The 17,593-nt window shown below is 46.6% G+C and overlaps 1 protein-coding gene across 2 annotated transcripts in view; it reads left to right on the top strand.

Annotated features, from left to right (window-relative positions):
- Nucleotides 1-123: 123 nt before the first annotated feature.
- MARCHF3 (membrane associated ring-CH-type finger 3) overlaps nucleotides 124-17,593 on the top strand; it is a 124,460-nt gene continuing 106,990 nt past the window's right edge. The window contains exon 1 of one of the 2 annotated variants that reach the window (XM_074994140.1): nucleotides 124-333. The gene's annotated coding sequence lies outside the window, so the exon portion shown is untranslated. Of the gene's footprint in view, nucleotides 334-738; nucleotides 761-17,593 lie in introns of those variants that run through there. The other variant, XM_074994141.1, reaches the window with a different exon arrangement.

Below are 17,593 nucleotides of genomic sequence, written 5' to 3'. Positions count from 1 at the left end.
CCACGCGCCGCCCCTCAGCGGCTCTTTGTCCTGCCGCTCCCCAGCCCGCTCGGAGGCCGCCAGTCAGGCAGCCCAGCCACGCCCCCCGCTCCCTGCTGCGCCGGCCGGGCTGCTCCAGCCCCCGCCGCCGTTCCACCTCGCTCGCTTAACAGGTCAATGATTCGGCCGCGGGCGGAGGAGCCCGGCTGCGGAGCCGTCCTTCCAGTCCTGCCAAGCCCGCCTGGCGAACATGCGCCTCTGCACTTTCTCTGACCCCCCAGCCGGGAACGCGGCTGCTTGAGAAGTTGGAGAAACCAGCGGGAAGCGACAGGGGCGCGGAGCTACCCCAGGAGGGTGAGTGCGTGCGCGCGGCGAGCTCCGCTCCCACCCAGGCTGGCTGCCCGGCGGGGCGCGGGGCGGGGCTGGCTCGCGGGGCGGGGGCTGCGCTAGGGCAGTCGTTTCCATCAGAAAGCCTCCGGCGGGGGGGGGGGTTAAAACCCGCCCGTGACAAAGGTGGCCCCGGGGAAACTCGGGGGGCAGTGGCAGCCGCAGTCTGGTTACAGGGCTAATGCTCAGTTGAAATGGTCTGCGGGGTCTGTCTTTTAACGCTCCGTCTCCAAACCCACCCCGAGCGGTTTGTTTGCTTCTCTGCCCCTGTGCCCACGGGTAACTCCAAACGGGGGCAGGTCATCTCTTCTGTCACAAGTAACGGCCCTACGCCGGCCCTTTGCTGTTGGATAAATACTAACACATGAAATACGGTCATAGCATGGAGATGAAGGTAATAACTTCTGTACCGCTAATTGTCTTTTAAAGGGGATGTTTAGCATACACTTGTATATCTTAGGGGCGCATACGCATACATTAGACCAGGCGGGGTTTTGTAATGATAGTCTAGTCACCTAGAGAATTATTAGTTTTCCTTCTGAAATTTACAGTTTTTCAAAAAGCGAGAACAATCCAAGGAAACAATTGAAACATGCGGGTGTGAAACAAATATGAATTACAGACACAGAGGCCTGTGTGTTACAAACATAATTTATATATTGAAATTGGTGAAATGTACAAATAAAACTCATAACTGTTTCAACACTAAGTTGCAACATGAATTAAGGAGTTGCAGCACTCAAGGTTAGTCTCATACCTGTACATTTTTCTCCCCCTAGGATAGGGAGAGCTACAAATACAGTTGTATATAGAAAATATGGTTACAATATTCACACCACTGACTTCAGTTTATGGTTTTGTGTGGGTCTGCAGTATTTCTGAGTTCATAATATACTGTGTGATACATATGCTCAGTGGTTGTTGAATCTGAGATTTTTTTATGTAGTTTCTGGTTTTCAGGAAGTCTCTGTTCATTTTAAAAATGAGATCATTGCATGTGTATATGTCTCTGCATGAACATTCATTGTATGTACATACCACATTAGCTTCTCATGAACAATATAAAATATGAATGTGATTTTGGTTATGTATAAGCAAGTGTGATACAAAACTCAATCTTGAATTACTCAATCTTGGATGGGGGAGGGAAAGGCAGGCTATCAATGTATACTATGTATATGTATTCTTCTCTGGGTGAGTTTGTGTGCATCTGAGGCTGTCGGACTGTGTTCATGAACTTTGCAATCATTCAGCTCAGTACTATTTAATGCAGGTTCCAGTTGCTGGTTTGCAGACCAGCAGCCAGCCAGCTAATCCACCTGATAAAATAAAACACACACATCCAGTCAAAGCACTTGGAAAAGCAACAAACGAGTGAGAAATAATGTGTTAATTCAAGCCATGTGTATTAACTTGTTCCTTGATGTAACATAACAGAAAATGAAGTATTTGAGTAGAAGCCAAATTGCATTTGAGAGAGGTTTGGGTATGTGGCCGGTCTGTTGGGGAGATTTTTGGTCAGAGACTTGAGACTCCACATAAATTAAATATAATTTGACGTAGCCTAGTAAAAATAAGTTGTTTTAATAAAGCTGTATTGGTATCAGAATGGATTTCTACTTCTGTTTTTTTCATAATACGCTGATGGATAATTTTAACTTTACTAACCCCCTGTTTATTTGTCTTGCAGTTTTTTTTCTAGTGATAGTGACTGTTTCAGCCACTGCAGTTAAGGTTTCTTGAGCAATTCTTCACACAGTTATATTGTAAAAATACCCCAGCCAGCCTGAGTCTCAATGTAGGAATACTGTGTCTTTTATGACTTAGTCTTTATACACAGGTTTGAAGGAGTAAAGGACTAAATATTACTGTTTATAACTTTTTTAAAAAATTTACTTACATTTGATGCTTGTTGAAATTTATAAGTTTAACATTCTTTCGCACTAAGCTTTACAAATAGCTTGGACATTTAAAAAATTTGGGGGTGGGAAATAAGCAAGCAGTAAGTACCTGAAGAAATCAAACTGCTTTGAAAATCACTAAGTTGTATAAAGCAAGGGCTATCTGAATATGAAAAGTAGAATTATCACTTTTCATGAAGATATTTAAGGCCTCGATAATGTCCTTGGAAATAAGTAGAAATACTCCCACTCACACCAGTGGGCTTTGGAACAAGCTGTTGATATGCTTATAGTACCAGAACACATCTAGTGCTGATCCTGTGAAAAGACTGATGCGGATAAAGTCCTGCGTTTGTGCTGATCCTCACTGATTTCGTTGGGTCTTTGTGTGTGGATGCAAGGGGTCTGACTGCATTTGTCTTGTTGCAGGATCAGGGTCTGCATAAACTCAATGTACTTGAATCATACACATGATGGTGTTTGAGATGCCATTATATCTCAATTGGACACCTAAATAATGTTGTACTACTTGTATACTACTACGATATAACCCATCATACTACTTGTAGGAGTTTGGTTTTCAGAAAGTACTCCATTTGTCTGACACACACATCAAGCAATTCACTTTAACTACTCTTTTCATGTAAGTGGCTATTTTAGCAAAAGTCAGAATAATATGGATGGATGAGAACAGTCTTTAAACTTCCAGCTGATGGACTTCTCTGACCTGAATGGAGTAGTTTGGAGCTGATTACGCAATAATGACTTAAACTCAGTAAGGGCCCAGTTTTGCACAATGTAGATTCAAAGATTCATGGATTTTAAGGTCAGAGGAGACCTTTGTGGTCATCTAGTCCGACTTCCTGCATGATTGAGTCCACAGAGTTTCATCCAGTAAATTCTATTTAAGGAGTACTCTCCCTTGCCTTTCAATTAAAGGTGATCAGAATTACACAGCTCACTTTTGCAGGATTGAGGACTAAATGAGTATTAAGAATTCACTTCTTCACAGATACCTCATTAAATAAGAGCCATTCTGGAATATGATAATTCTGCCTGTAACTCCCATTAGCGTGCATGAGAACAATCACTCTTGTGAGAGCCTCCTGCTTCCACCTCAGGAATGAGGATAGAAGCTTAGGACTGCCAAAAAGTAAAGAAGTGGCTCCTGGAAATAGAATAGGGTGACCTGATTCTTAGAGCACTATTCCAATCCACAGGTGTCGCTGGCAATTGTAGTATGGTGAGTCTAACTTCAGTGCTGGTTGAAACTGATGATAAAATTGGTTGAAACCATAGTAAAGAACAGAATTGTCTGAGAGATGAACTTTGCTGGGGGGAAAAACCTAGAACTTTTGAGGGGGTGTGGTCAACATACAGTAGGACAAGGGGGATCCAGTGGATGTAGCGTACTGAGATTTCAAAAAAGCCTTCGACAGGGTCCCTCATCAAAGGCTGTCAGATAAAGTAAGCTGTCATAGGACAAGAGGCATGGACTGGTAACTAAAAGCTAGGAAATAAAGTTTTCAGAATGGAGAAAGGGAACTAATTGGTGTCCTGCAGAGGGATGTACTTGGACCAAGCTTATTCAACATATTCATAAATGAACTGGAGAAAGGGGTAGATAGTTATGTCTGTAGCAGACTGCAAAGAGCTTCAAGGGGATCTAACCAAGCTGTGTGAGTGGGAAACAATATAACAGATGAAAATCAGTCTTAATAAATGCAAACTAATGCATACTGGAAAACATAACCCTAACTATACATATAAAAAGATGAGGTTTAAATTAGCTGTTGCCCCTCAAGAGAAATCTTGGAGTCATTGTGGATAGTTGTTTGAAAACATCCACTCAAGGTACGTTTATACTAGAGGGTTTTAGTGACAAAACCTGGGGAGTGTCCAGATTCCGAAGCATGTTCTGTGGATAGTAAGTCAACAGAGCACAGCATTTTTGTTGACAACCATACCTCACTCCCCAACAGGACGAATGCTTCTGCCGACAGAACACGAGCATGGACCTTCCTAGAGGGACCTTCTGTCAACAGGAAAGGCTTCCAGGGCACCGCACAGGTGTCCTGGGGGACACCCTCTCCACAGCAAGCAGTGTTCTGTGGTTCCTGCCTCTGGACATGCTTAAAGCTGCGGGGAGCCCAGGGAGCTCTGTGGCAGGAAGCTGAGAATGTGGAAGCAGCAGGGCTGCGGTCTGCAGTCTCCCACACCCTCACAGCCACACCGTAGCTGAGAGCTCTGCAGTCCCCCCCCGCCCTTCCTTTGCTGGGCCTCCTCCTGGACCAGGCCCAAGGTCCAGACCCTGTTGGACCTGTGTGGAGAGGAGAAGACCCTGCCAGATCCCAAAGTGAAGCGCTGCAGTGCCCCCATCTCCACCCAGATGGCCAATGCCCTGCCGGAACTTGGCCACCCTCCCCCAAACCATGGAGAAGGTCCGGGAAAAGGTCAAGGAGCTTCGCCAGGGCTACGTCAGGGCATAGGAACTGCTACCTGTCCCAGTTACTGGGAGGTGCATGACATCTGCAGGCTGCGGGGGAACATGCCTGCCATGCTGCAGCGTGGACATGGCGCCCAAGGCCCCCCACTGTGACCAGAGCACCACTGGGGGAGGAAGTCTGTGAGCCCCAAATCCCGCTGGAGTCAGACACAGCATCGGAGGATAGCAGTAGCCTCTTCGTTGTGCTGGAGTTGGTCTCAGCCAGCCAGGCTACCTCCCGGGCTTTGTTGGTGCTGGGCGAGGGTCCCTCTGGTGAGTACCCTCCGTGTCCCACAATCCAGAATGTGGGAAGCGAGCTTAGACAGGGCGTGCTGCAAGTGTCGCCTGGCAGCTCAGGTGGGACCTTGCGCTGCAGTCCTGGCACATGGAACCAGGCAGTGTGTGCTACTCAGGCCCAGCAGGCAGTCCCCGGGCATGGGTGCCAGCCTCATGCCATGGGGGGGCGGGGTGTGACCTGCCAGCATTTTCCGCAGCTGGAAGCAGACTGGCCACAAGGGTGCTGGCCTGACCCCTGACCCTGAGTGTGACACACAGCATGCGGGCGTGCCCACAGGCGAGAGGCAGCACCCATTCCTGTGTACAGCGCTGCAAGCCCCAGGGGAGTGTGGGGGCATTGGGGAGGGCCAGGCTTCTTCTGGCTCACCCACCGCCCAGGAGGGGACCCCCTTGTGGCTGGACACCCCCGCCCCCTTGGCCGGTAGTGAGGTGGGCTCTGTGGTCAGCCTGGTCCTGGCAGCACCACAGAGCCTCTGTGTGGCAGGGTCTGTTGGGCAGGCCACACACAGCTTTGCTCCTGGGACATTCCTGTCCTCTGGCCCAGGGGGTGTTGGTTGCTGCTCAGAGTTGGGGGGCAGGGCCTAGGGGCTGTGTTCCATGAATAACTCAGTCTCTCCTTGTCTGTCTTACAGGTGGACCTACACTGTGCAAGGACTGGGCCAGTCCTACCTCAGCACCAGGGCAAGCACGCAGGTGGAGGGATCATTGGCACATCCAGGAGGACCTCCACCGGGACCGCAGTGCCACCGTCGGGGGAGAGACCAAGATCAGGGAGCAGCAGCTGTGAGACAACACGGTGTGGCAGTTGCGAGCCTGAGACCAACTCATTCCCGTTTTGATGCTGCCACAGGTGTCTGGCGAGACATGGTGGCCCAGTCACCATGGTGTGAGGCAGTAGGCTGCGTCCCCCATGATGCAAAGTGGTATCTGAACATCCCTGACTGCCAACTCACAGCGGAGGACAAGTGTGTCCACCTCCAGCACAGGCCAGATTTGCAGAACACGGGCATCATGTGTCCAGCCCAACCACCCAGGTCGACCAGGGCCTGCAGCACCATTGAGAAGCATCCCTTCCAGATGATGTACTTGGCTGCACTATGCTCTGTGGCATGGATCAGGATGTGGGTCGCATTGATAGCCCTGATGGAGTTTGGGAACCCCAGAATGGGGAATCTGGTCACAACTGATCCATGTCTCCCATATGAATGATCCACTACAGCAGGATGGTGCTGATGGCTGTCACGACCTGCAGAGGGAAGGAACTAAACACAAGTGAGGGCAGGAGTCCCTGGACACCGCTGGGGTCCCTGCCCCCTCATCCGAGTTGTCTGGGAGCCTTCCCTGTGAGGCAGCCCTCCCCCCAGCAGCAGGGCTGTGTGAGGGTGGGATGGCATGGTCCTCCGGGAACAAGGCTTCCCCATCCTTCACACCCCTGACTCTGCTTCCCGAGGGACGCCCCCTTGGGCGGGATACTCTCTCTCCATGTGCAGGGACTGCAGCGTGAGGGCCCCGGTGGTGGACTTCCCCATGCCATACTGGTTGCCACCGAGTGGTAGCTGTCGGGGGTGGTGAGCTTCCGGGGGCGACTGAGATCTGCTTCTCCATGGGATTGGCAGGCCTCAGCTGGGTGCCCTGTCTCCAGAGGGCAGGGGTGAGCCAGGCGCAGAGCTCCAGGAGGCTGGCGGCCTTTCTTATGCAAAAGTTATGGAGACGCTGCTGTTGGTCCCACCAGTCGGAACTGCTGTGGTGGCTCCAGATCCACCTGTGCACCTGGGGGGGGTGGTTGCAGGTGTGACCATCCGGCAGCAATGATGAAGTTCTCGAAGGTGTGTCGGGTTCACCCTCTGTGAGGAAGAGGACGACAGCCATCAGGAGGTTCAGCAGGTGCTGAAACACCTCTGTGTGGCCAGTGCAAGTCTGGGGGCTGCGCTAGCACCATGGCTCACTGGAAGGAGCTGTATCTCCCAGAAAGACTCGAAGCCTTGCTCTAGTAGCTGTGTTGTTCTTGGAGGTAGGCACACCTCAGCATGGACAGGGAATGGGTGTTTGGGGGGGATCCCTTTAAGAACGCATTTCGCTGGGGCTCCTGGAATGAAATGGTGACCCACAACCCTGTCTGCTGTGTTTCTGAATGGCCCTTTTGTCAAGAGAGCAGCTGGCCAGGCTGGCCGCTTTGTCGACCGAGCATCTCAAAAGAGCAATCCACTCTGCGGTCTGGATGCAGTCTGTTGACAGAATTTTGTCAGATGAGATCTTCTGACAAAAACTTCTATCAACAAATCTCTCTCATCTGCACATAGCCTCAGTGCGTAGTGGCAGTCAGAGCAAACAGAACGTTGGTAGTCATTGAGAGGGATAGCCGTTAAGGCCGAGTCTATGCAGAGCTCTCGTCAGCGCCGCTGCTGGCAGAGCTATGCAAAGTGAGCTTCTTGGGATGGCGAATTGCTCTCCATTTGCATACTCCCAAAGCTCATTTCCATAGCCACATGAGAGTTTGGTGCCAGCAGAAGAGGATGCCAGCCCTGCAGAGGCCCTGTGGACATGCCTCTGCTGACTAAACCCCGTGTCTGTCACCAGTCCCTTATGCCTGAACATCTAGGGGGTTTAGCCAGCAGAGGCACATCCACATGGCCTCTGCAGTGCCGGCACCCCCTTCTGCCAGCATCGAACTCTTGCACGGCTATGGTAATGGGCTTTGGGAGTATGCAAATAAGCAGCCATTTGAAATGCCAAGAAGCACATTTTGTTCAGTGCTGCTGCCGGAAGAGCTATGCAGAGCTCCATGCAGACCCAGCTTAAGACAGAAGGAATCATGTTGCCTCTCTGTAGGTCTATGGTACATCTACATCTTGAATACTCAGTGCAACTATGTTTGTCTCCTCTTTGGATATTTTGGAATTGGAAAAGGTTCAGAAAAGGGCAACAAAAATAAGGCGAATGGAATGGCTGCTAGGTAAGGAGCAAGTGACTGAGATTTTTTAGCTTTGAAAAGAGATGACTGAGCAGGGATATGATGGAGGTCTATAAAAAGTACCTTCTCCACATCAGGCATGATAAGGAAAAGTTAGTTATTCTTTCCCACAATAGAAGAACTAAGGGGTCACCAAATGAAATTATTAGGCAGCAGCTTTTAAGGAAGTATTTCTTCTCACAACACACAGTCAACATGTGGAACTCCCTGTTGGGATAATGTAAAGGCCAAGACTTATGGTGGGGTTTTAAAAAGAGCTATATAAATTCATGGTGGATAGGTCAAGCAATGGCTGTTAGCCAGGATGTGCAAAGATGTTGTCCCTCCTCTCTGACTGTCAGTGCTGGGAATGGACACGGGATGGATCACTTGATGATTGATTACCTGTTATGTTCATTTCCTTTGGAGCATCTGGCTTCGGCTGATGTAGGAAGACAGGATATTGGGTGTGGACTCAGTATGGCCATTGTTTTATGGTTTTCATGCCACCCCTTCCACTCTTGTTGGATTCTGTCCATCACTGAATAGCTGTGAGATTCGGGGGGGGGGGTCTTTCTAACTTCCCAGGGCAAGTAGTTCTGGCAGTAGGAGGGGAAAACACCTTGAGCCTGTCTGCTCACACACATGTGAAACTGGTGAAAGTCCATGGACTGTAGTAGAATTACTCCTGATTTACTGTAGGACAGAAGAGAAATAGGGTCATTGCATTTCATGGTTTCTTTCATAGATATTGTCACAATTCCAGTCATCAGCTGGGAAAAGAAAGAAAAGAAAGTTGGGTCTTTAAAATAAAATTCACTGTACAGTTATACCTCAAGGCAAACATTTTCAGCAGTGGCCTCTGCTTCTGGGTGCCCCGCCCCAGACTCAGTTAAAGTCAATGTTGTGGTAACTGTGGATTGTCAGCACCTTTTGAGAATTAGACACAAAAGAGAACCTACTGCAGAAAGTTATACAGTGGAAGTTACAGCTATTTGAGCATATCTGCAGAATGAATGACAAACGAAAAATCAAGACCTGGTATTCGGTGTAATGGATGGCTCAAATAGGAGAGGCTGACCCCACAGAGAATGGGTAGATGATGTAGTAGATTGGCACAGAGCTAGATTACAGAAACTAAGCCACCTCGCACTGGACAGGGAAAAATGAAAGTGAGGGAGGCATTGGACACTAGTGGGTGCTGAGCCCATGGCTGCTGTTGATGCTGTCTGAGTTTGGGCACCCAAAATCAGAAGCCACTTTTGAAAATTATGGCCAAAGTCCCCAGTTCTACAAACTGATGCATAAGGACAAACCCATGCACACACACTGATCCAGTTTCCGGTATGTAGCCAAAGAGCCAAATCCTAAAATGTTCTGAGTGCCTTCAACTATAAATGAAAATTGATGACTCCCACTTTCTCTCTTTCTCAACCCCGCCCCCCCACACTTATTATACCTAAACGTATTGTGTGGGAGTTACTGTTTTAGACCCAGTCTTCAACTTTTAATTCTTCAGAATTTTAAATAGGAACTAACTAGAGCAGGTCAGTGAATTTTAAATGAAGAATTACCTCAATAGAAAACTGGGTTTATGAGAAAAGATCTGTTTTGTCAGAACTTCTTCTTGGGAAAATGTAAACAGAATGGTTTGTTTCAGGTTGACCCAAATGAAAATATGTGGGTTTGGGGTTGACTTTAATATCTGTCTGCCTGAGCTGCAGAGGTATTTCATGGGCACTGTAATTCTGGATACCTCATGATTTCTACCTCTCTCTCTCTTTCCAGGGTGTTCCCATGATGTACCATGATCTCTTCATATTCGTGCGCCATCATAATACATCATGGGAGATGTAGTCTTGCCCAGCTCCTGAGCACGTGGAAAGAATAAAGGCACCAGGGACTTGCATTTACAAATCTCATGAGGCATTGCCAGGCTAAGAGAGAGACAGCAATTAATGCTGATCTGAAATTAAAGGTTTTGTTTCAGATCAACAAACACATGTTTCAGTCTGAGATTGTCAAAATGTTTAGCTGCAGTGAAAACTGTTGAATGTTTTGACATTTTAGTTTTTTTTTTTAACTTTTCATTCTGCCCAAAATTCAGTATGAAGAAAACAGATGTCAGAATATTAAAATGTCCTATGAAATGGAAATTTCAGCTTTTGGTCAGCTCTAGAATTAACCTCGCAGAGCTGGGGAAAAGAAGTGGTCAAGTGATATGCAAGGAACGAGATTTAAAAAAAACAAATGTAGATGGCTCTCAAGCTAGTCAGTATATTTATACCAAATCCTGCAATCTTGCTTTTCTTTGTTCCAATAAATTCAATGGGACTACTTTAATTATATAAGTTAACTATGTGCTGAAGTGCTGTACTGTCTTGAGACCTTAATCTTTAATGTTGCAGTAGAAAGGAAGATTAGATTTCCTCAATTCTGGAAGTGAAAAAAAGTCAGTTTTTCCAAATCAGTAACTAGATGACATTTTGACATAATTAACTAGGGTTTGGAATGCCACGTATGAGGCTTAACAAATAATAATGTGAAAGCTACCAGCCCTTTTCCCATCATCTTTTAGTTTACACTTATGTGACTTCAAATTCAGTAAGAGAAGCAAAGCAGGATCGTGGGTGCTTGTCTGTAGGAAAGGTACAGCAGATGGAAAATTTAATACAAAGAAAGAGAAATAACTAATAAAATGTCAGCTAAGGTAACGAGATGCATGTGGGTGTGTGCTAGGCTGTAATTCATTGGTATTTGTATTATATATACATATGTATCTTTTTCTCCAGTGTTCTGGGGTTAACTAGCTGCATGACATCTAAGCAGCAGCAGCAAATCTACATACTGCCAACTTTGAGAATTAAGGGAAAACTCTCTCAGTGGTAGCAATCAGGATCTGTGGTGTTCTGCTGTACTCACATTCTTTTTCCTGACTCATAGTTTTTGTATCTATTTTTAAAATACATATGATTTGTGAAGCTTGCCACAGTGCGGCTTCTGGGATTATTCTTCTTGGCTTGATCCATCTTTAGAGTAATATGTAATCAGACCACCATTGATCTGATAGTGTACTTATTACTCATTATTCAGTTATTGGCAAGAAATAGAATAAGGTTCTAAATATTTATATCCAAAGGGTTGAGTAAACTAGTTAAATTTTTATATAACCTTTGCAAGCTGCCAACCACATATTCAAGCACATGTACTTTCTAATGATGAAGTATATATCTTAGAAAGAGTTTGATTATATCTGCTGTTGGAAAGGGAGAAGTAATAATTTATTTGAATTCCAGACCCCGATTCCAAAGTGCATTGGAAGTGAGTAGACTTCATATTGGCCTTTATAATACCACTTTTTAAAAGCAAAATACCAGCTTTTTCCAAAATATTCAGCCTTTTCTTCTCCTACCAAAAATGTCAAATTTTCACAAGTGCTCAGCTCCCATCCATGTACCTACATGAAGTAGCCACATTTTTCAACTATGCTCTGTTCCCAGTGGGGTGAAGGAAAAAAAACACAGTGAAAGGTAAGAGTGAAACTGAGTGTGTTGTAACTATTAAATGTAAATGGGAATTGAGGTTGGTTGTGTTATTTGAATCCTTCCTTTATTTGCTGATCCCTTAATAGCTAGATGAGGTGAGAGGTTCTGCTAGGATGGATGGTTTTTTCTCTTTATGTTCTCCATTTTTGTTTGCCCCCATTCCCTTGACCCTACTGCTCCCTTCTCCACTTTTTTCTATGTAGTTATCACTCTAGTCTCCTTTCCCCGTTTTACCCACTCTCCTCCTTACTTTTCCTTTTCTCTTTATTCTGTTCCCTCTAGGTTTTTATTCTTTTCATTGGTCTTACTTTCTTGTCACTCAAGCCCTCTCTGTTAGGTCTTACATCTCTCTCCCTTCACTCTTTTTCTCTGGAGTTCTCTCCCTCTCCCTCATTCTTCCTGTCTTCCTCTTTTCTCAGTCCCTTGGTGTACTTGCTCATTCTTGCTGTTCTCACTCCATTTCACATGAAAAGGCCAGCAACATGGCCCTCCTGGCTCTCTCAAAACCCTTTACTAAACTGCCATCCATAATCTTGGTCTCTGGCAGTATGTGAAATATATAAAGCTAATACAAAACTGTCAGTGTTAACACAGAGATACAAGACAGACTATCCCTTGTACTCTGCAGTCACTCCAACCTCAAGCAAATGGATTGACCTTTAATGGAGATCATAGGTTTCGCACCCAGGACCTAGCCAAGCAGTGAGAGGGGAAGTAAGTTTTAGAGCCAGGAGCCATTAAGAGTGCCTGGTTTCTTGACTGTGGTTTTATGATGGAGTATAGGAAAAAGTGAGGAATGCGCCACCCAGATAAACTGTGGCATATGATACTTTATAGATCACTGTCAGATCTTTTGGTTGCAACTGGAAGCAAGTCACACATGCAAATAAGTCAGTACAAATTTTGGAGAAGTGTTATAATACTCCTCCTGTGGCCACCACTACCAAAGTATATTCTGCAGCATTTAGAGAGTCTTTAAAGGTAGTTCCATCTAGGGTACACTGCAGCAGCCCAGCCTAGAGGTTACGGAGTGTTAAATTGCCATAGCCAAGTCTGCATCAAAGAAAATAATTACAGGCCACTTACTAGACCACTTTTGGCCAGTACCTGGGTAAACGGGAATAGCTGGAGATCGGATATCTCTCTACGCTCATATAAGACAAACCCCATCAGTGCCATGAAAAGAGGGAAAAATTAATTCTCTTTGTTACCCTGTGTGCTGGGCTAGAGTCAGGGCGATCTCTCATTACCCACCATATAACCCTCACTGATGCGAATAGAATTTTTTTGTGCACCGCTTATTTCTCTTACATCCCCGTCCCTCTTCATTATTTCTGCACATCTCTTTTTAATTATATACTGCTTTCAACACTATGATGCTTTGTAAGCATCTATTATATATAAACTGTGGCATACAGAGGCCCAATAGGAGCAGACAGGGTTGTGCTAGATACTGTGAAATCATCTGAGGCGGCAGCTCATGCCCTCAGAATTTTTCAGCGGGAGAAGATAAATGCCACGTTGAGAAGACAAAGCCACCCACGTAGTTATTACAATTATGTAGTTGCAAAAAAAAGTTATAGATAAAATGCCAACCCTTTCCATATTGACCCGACCACCTTAAATTTGCTATTTTTTTCCAGACGTTATGGCAAACATGGAACTTGGAGATGGGTAATGGCTTTTTGGGGGTGGGGAAGGGACATCACATTTGTAACAGCTGGCAAGGAAAAAGACAAATACCTTTGTGAGAAACTGAAATGGGAGGTGAAACTGGCATAGTCAAGGATACAGCTGAACCTCTAGATTAGGACTGCCAGAGTTACAAACTGACCAGTCAGTCACGTGTGCAATCAGGTAGCAGTAGGCAAATACAGTACACTCATCCTCGCTATACGAGCACAGTTGGTAACTTTTTGCTTGTAGGCGAAAACTCATAAGAGAGACACTAAATTCCTGTTAAAATACTTGTAAAAGACTCTGATTGGTTCCAAGCGCTCAGAGTGGCAGCAGGTGGCACGGCTTTTGAAAAGTAAGTGAACCTGGGGTTGGGAGGGGGTTAAAGGCCAGGGACAGTTTGCAGTCATGAGCGGGAGGGAGGGTGAGTTAAAACCTGGAGGCGGCTCAGGTGGAGGAGGTGGTGACTTGTTCCTCCGCACTGCACCAGAGGTACCTGGGGGGTGTGGGGAGGGCAGGGGGTTTGAAATGGCACAGGATGGGGTCAGTGTTGGGAGTGGGCGGAGGGGGTTGTGCAGGGAGCTGGGGGAATGTTGGGAGTGGGCGGAGGGGGTTGTGCGGGGAGCTGGGGGAATGTTGGGAGTGGGCGGAGGGGCTGCAGGTCTCCCTGCCTCCTGGCCAGGGACCCCGTGGCTGGCTTGGCTCCAGCTGTGCGTCTCACCACTGCCCCCTCCCCCAGCTGGTGACCCCACAGCTGGAGCGCAGCCAGCCACAGGGCTGACAGTCTCTTCTCCCCCCACTGGGGATACAGCAGCTGAAGTGCAGCCAGCTGGGGGGCTGCATGACTCACCTCCCCCCACCACCGCTGGGACCCTGCAGGTGTAGCAGAGGCAGTCGCAGGGCTGCTGGTCTCACAGCCCCAGCCGGCGGCTGGCTCGTATTAGCAGGGGAAGTTCACTCGTCTAGTGAACATTTGGTATGTATGTGTCTCCCTTGTTTTAACGAGTATTCATAAGTCAAGTACTTGTGAAATGAGGGATGAGTGTACTGTGTGAAGGGGGAAAGGAGGATGCTCATAACTCTGAGGTTCTACTGTATGGATATAATGGGAGACTTGTGAACTCCTGTCAACCTGTTGCATTTTCTCTGAGCTGCCCTCTCATATCCTTCAGTGAAGTGAGCAGTCAGCCAATATTCCTCTCCAGGAGCTCTAGCACTAATACTGTCCCATGAATGCTCCCCCTACCCCACAAACACAATATTCAAACTTGTCTCTTGTCGGTTTCCAAGACAAATGATCAAGAGAATCCAGGATTCAGTAAGCAACTCACTTTGCATTTAGGGCAGTAGGTGATGTGTCCACATCATACTGTGCAGAGGCAACCTCACCTATTACTGAACAAGCCTGTGCTTTTTCAGGGGAATTTTCTCCCATGTTCATCTCCTCTATTTAAAAAATTTATTAAAGTTTAATGTATGAAATCAGGTTCACATTATACAAGTTAAAAAGGAAAACATTGTGCAGCTGGATACAAATTACAAATATCGGTTGCACAGTTCACGAGATACATAACCAGCGTTGTACCAGATCTCATCTCTTCCAGCACAGGTCGAGCCAGAACAAGTGAAACTGGACTTAATCAAAGAGATGTTTACTAGTCCCACCTTCAGTTGCATCATTCCCACTTAAAGTTCAACATCCAGTCTGAATCTAGTGGCTTTTAGCCACAAAACCAACATATCTCAGAGCAAAAACATTCATCTCTACTTCCAGGCAGCTGGAATCGGCCGTGGAGTCAGACTGATGATCAGCACAATATTGACCCTGAGATAGGGGAGAGCCTGAGTTCTGAATTTCCTTTTGGTCATGAGCATGGAGAGGGTAAAATGCTTGACAAAGAAAATGATCACAAAATCTACACAATTTTTAAACATGTTAACTAACTGTTTAGCAAATAAAAGGTGTAACTCCGCCACCACCATTAGTCTATTATGTGAACACCCCACAGTCTTTAATGTATGCGTCCATCTCTGTGAGACCGGGAAGCACTAAACACTATTGTCCCTGTTTCATAGACTGGGAACTGAGGCAAAGGGAGACTACAGCTGCTACGCTACGAGATAAATCCAAATTTAAGGCAGTTAGCTTGATATTACCATGTGACTGTCTTCACTGTGAACGCCATTAACTCAATTTAGCACTAATCTTGAGATTACAAAATCACAGTTACCTGACAAGTACAGCATCAAGCTCGAATTCTGAAGTTTGATTAAAGGGGAGGATGGAAGCGCCACGTCTTAAAATGGAATTTATTAGCCTTCACAGGTGTCCCTTGTGTAACCCACAATGCCCTCTCAGTGCTCCGCTCTGGTCGGTGCTCTCCGGTAACAGGAAGACCATGAATTTCCAAGCGGGAGCAGCACGACTTTAGCTGTGGGCTCATGTTAGTATGAGAGCCTGAGAAATGTCTCTTTCTTTCTTTGCTATTAGCTCTATGAGCACATCTGCCCATTCAAATAGCCCCTGCAGGGAGCTCGCAGCTCTGTCTGTACACTTATTTTTTTCTGTGCTGCCTAGTATCAGCCCATGCCCCACCGTACTAAGTCTGTGCTGGGGGTCGTGCTTGCATAACATGCTGAGAAACTTCTTTGCAGCAGTTTACATTTGTGTGCGAACCCCCTTCCCTCCCCCACAGGCGACACATTTTCTAGGTCTTTCCTGCACTCAGCCACATCACATGGGTAGCCCCCAACCCAATAAAAGGATGTACCTGCCATTCGGTGCTGACCATGCTGCCAGTCACGTGTTTAGGGCTCCAAGGGTGGGAGAGATATCCTGGGGCTTTGCTGCTGCCATGGGGAAGTCTCTCCTGTTGGCTAAGATACTGGGGGCTTTACTGCTGCTGTGGAGAAGGACCACTTCAACTGCCCTCCCACCGTCGCCCATACCGAAGCTGCTGCCACTGGGTGGGGGGGGAAGTCTCCCCTAGTGGCTAAGAAATTTGGGGTTTTGCTGCTGCCGTGGGCAAAGACCACATCAACTGTCCCCCGCTTCGCCCATACTGGGGCTTGCTGCTGGGGCCAAGCCACTGCCACAGAGGAAAAGCCCATAATGAGGCTTGCTGCTGCCGGGGGAAGTCTCATGAGCTGCGGGAGCTGATTCCCCATGAAGGAACTATGTCAACTGGGCCCTCAGCACTTGTCCCCGCCCCTGTCAATGAGACATGTGGCTTCCACAGTCATCTTATTGTACTTACAATGACATTCTTTCTGTTTTGTTCCAGTGATCCCAGCTGAAAACATGGTCATTGCACCCATGTTGACAATATCTCTATAGTGGCTTGGGAACCCAAACATTCTTTTTTCCTGCACTTTTCTTTCCTCTTTCTTCTCACTTTAAAAAAGAGTATGGGTCCCTGCATTATTTTCAGGCATTGCATGCAATGATGGGAAGTGGGACAAGTAGATGGCCAGTTGAGAATATAGTTGCTGCACCTGTGCATAATGTGGGGGGGAAATGATCATTCTTTTTCCCTAGACTTTTCTATCCTCTTTCTTCTAACTTTGAGGGTCCCTGCATTATTTCCAGGGATGGGCATATTTTCAGTGATCGGGAGGGGAATGATGAAAATGCGATGTGGGAAGATGACATCAAGACCAGCGAGCGTACCCAGAATGCTACGGGGATGAGGGAACTGGGATAGCTTCCCACAATGCGATACTTGAACAGTTGATTTTAGGCAATTTGAGTGTGGCAGCAGTGACTTTGTGAGGAGCACGTGGGAAGTGAGGATGGTCAAATTCGAATTTATAAATTTCAGAATTAGAAAATCAATGTAAATACATTCAAATGTAGTGTAGATGCTGCCTATATCTCATTCTAGGTCCCACAGGAAGTTGTGATAGAAGAGAGAATTGAACTAGTGATCCAAGTTCTGGCCTAGGGCCCTTATTCACTAGACAATTTTTCTTTTTCCCATGTCTCCTCTTATCTATGCTGTGATCTTGTCTAAAATCTCTTAAGGGCACTTGACAGACACACACTCTGCACAGCGTGACTACAACAGCTAATAAAGTCACAGTCAGCCACAGTTTAGTCATTGATGAGACAACCAGCATTTCTTGTACAACTGACACCTGGCTGGATAAGCTAAAGAACCTCCCTTGACTCAGCTCTTCCTACTTTAATGCAACAGGCACTGAGAGGGAGCAATTAGGTTGTGTTACTAATAGCCCATACACATACAGTAAACTTTCTGTTTAACAGACTAATGGGGGGAATAGGTGTCCGTTAATGCCGAAGGTCCATTAAATCTAAGTAGTTATACTGTTGACAATGCACTGACCTTCCCAGCCCATCACTCACTCCTGT

Source organism: Carettochelys insculpta, chromosome 5, assembly GCF_033958435.1.
Source record: "Carettochelys insculpta isolate YL-2023 chromosome 5, ASM3395843v1, whole genome shotgun sequence".
Lineage (NCBI taxonomy): Eukaryota > Metazoa > Chordata > Testudines > Carettochelyidae > Carettochelys > Carettochelys insculpta.
This window is presented reverse-complemented; position numbering and strand designations above follow the sequence as displayed.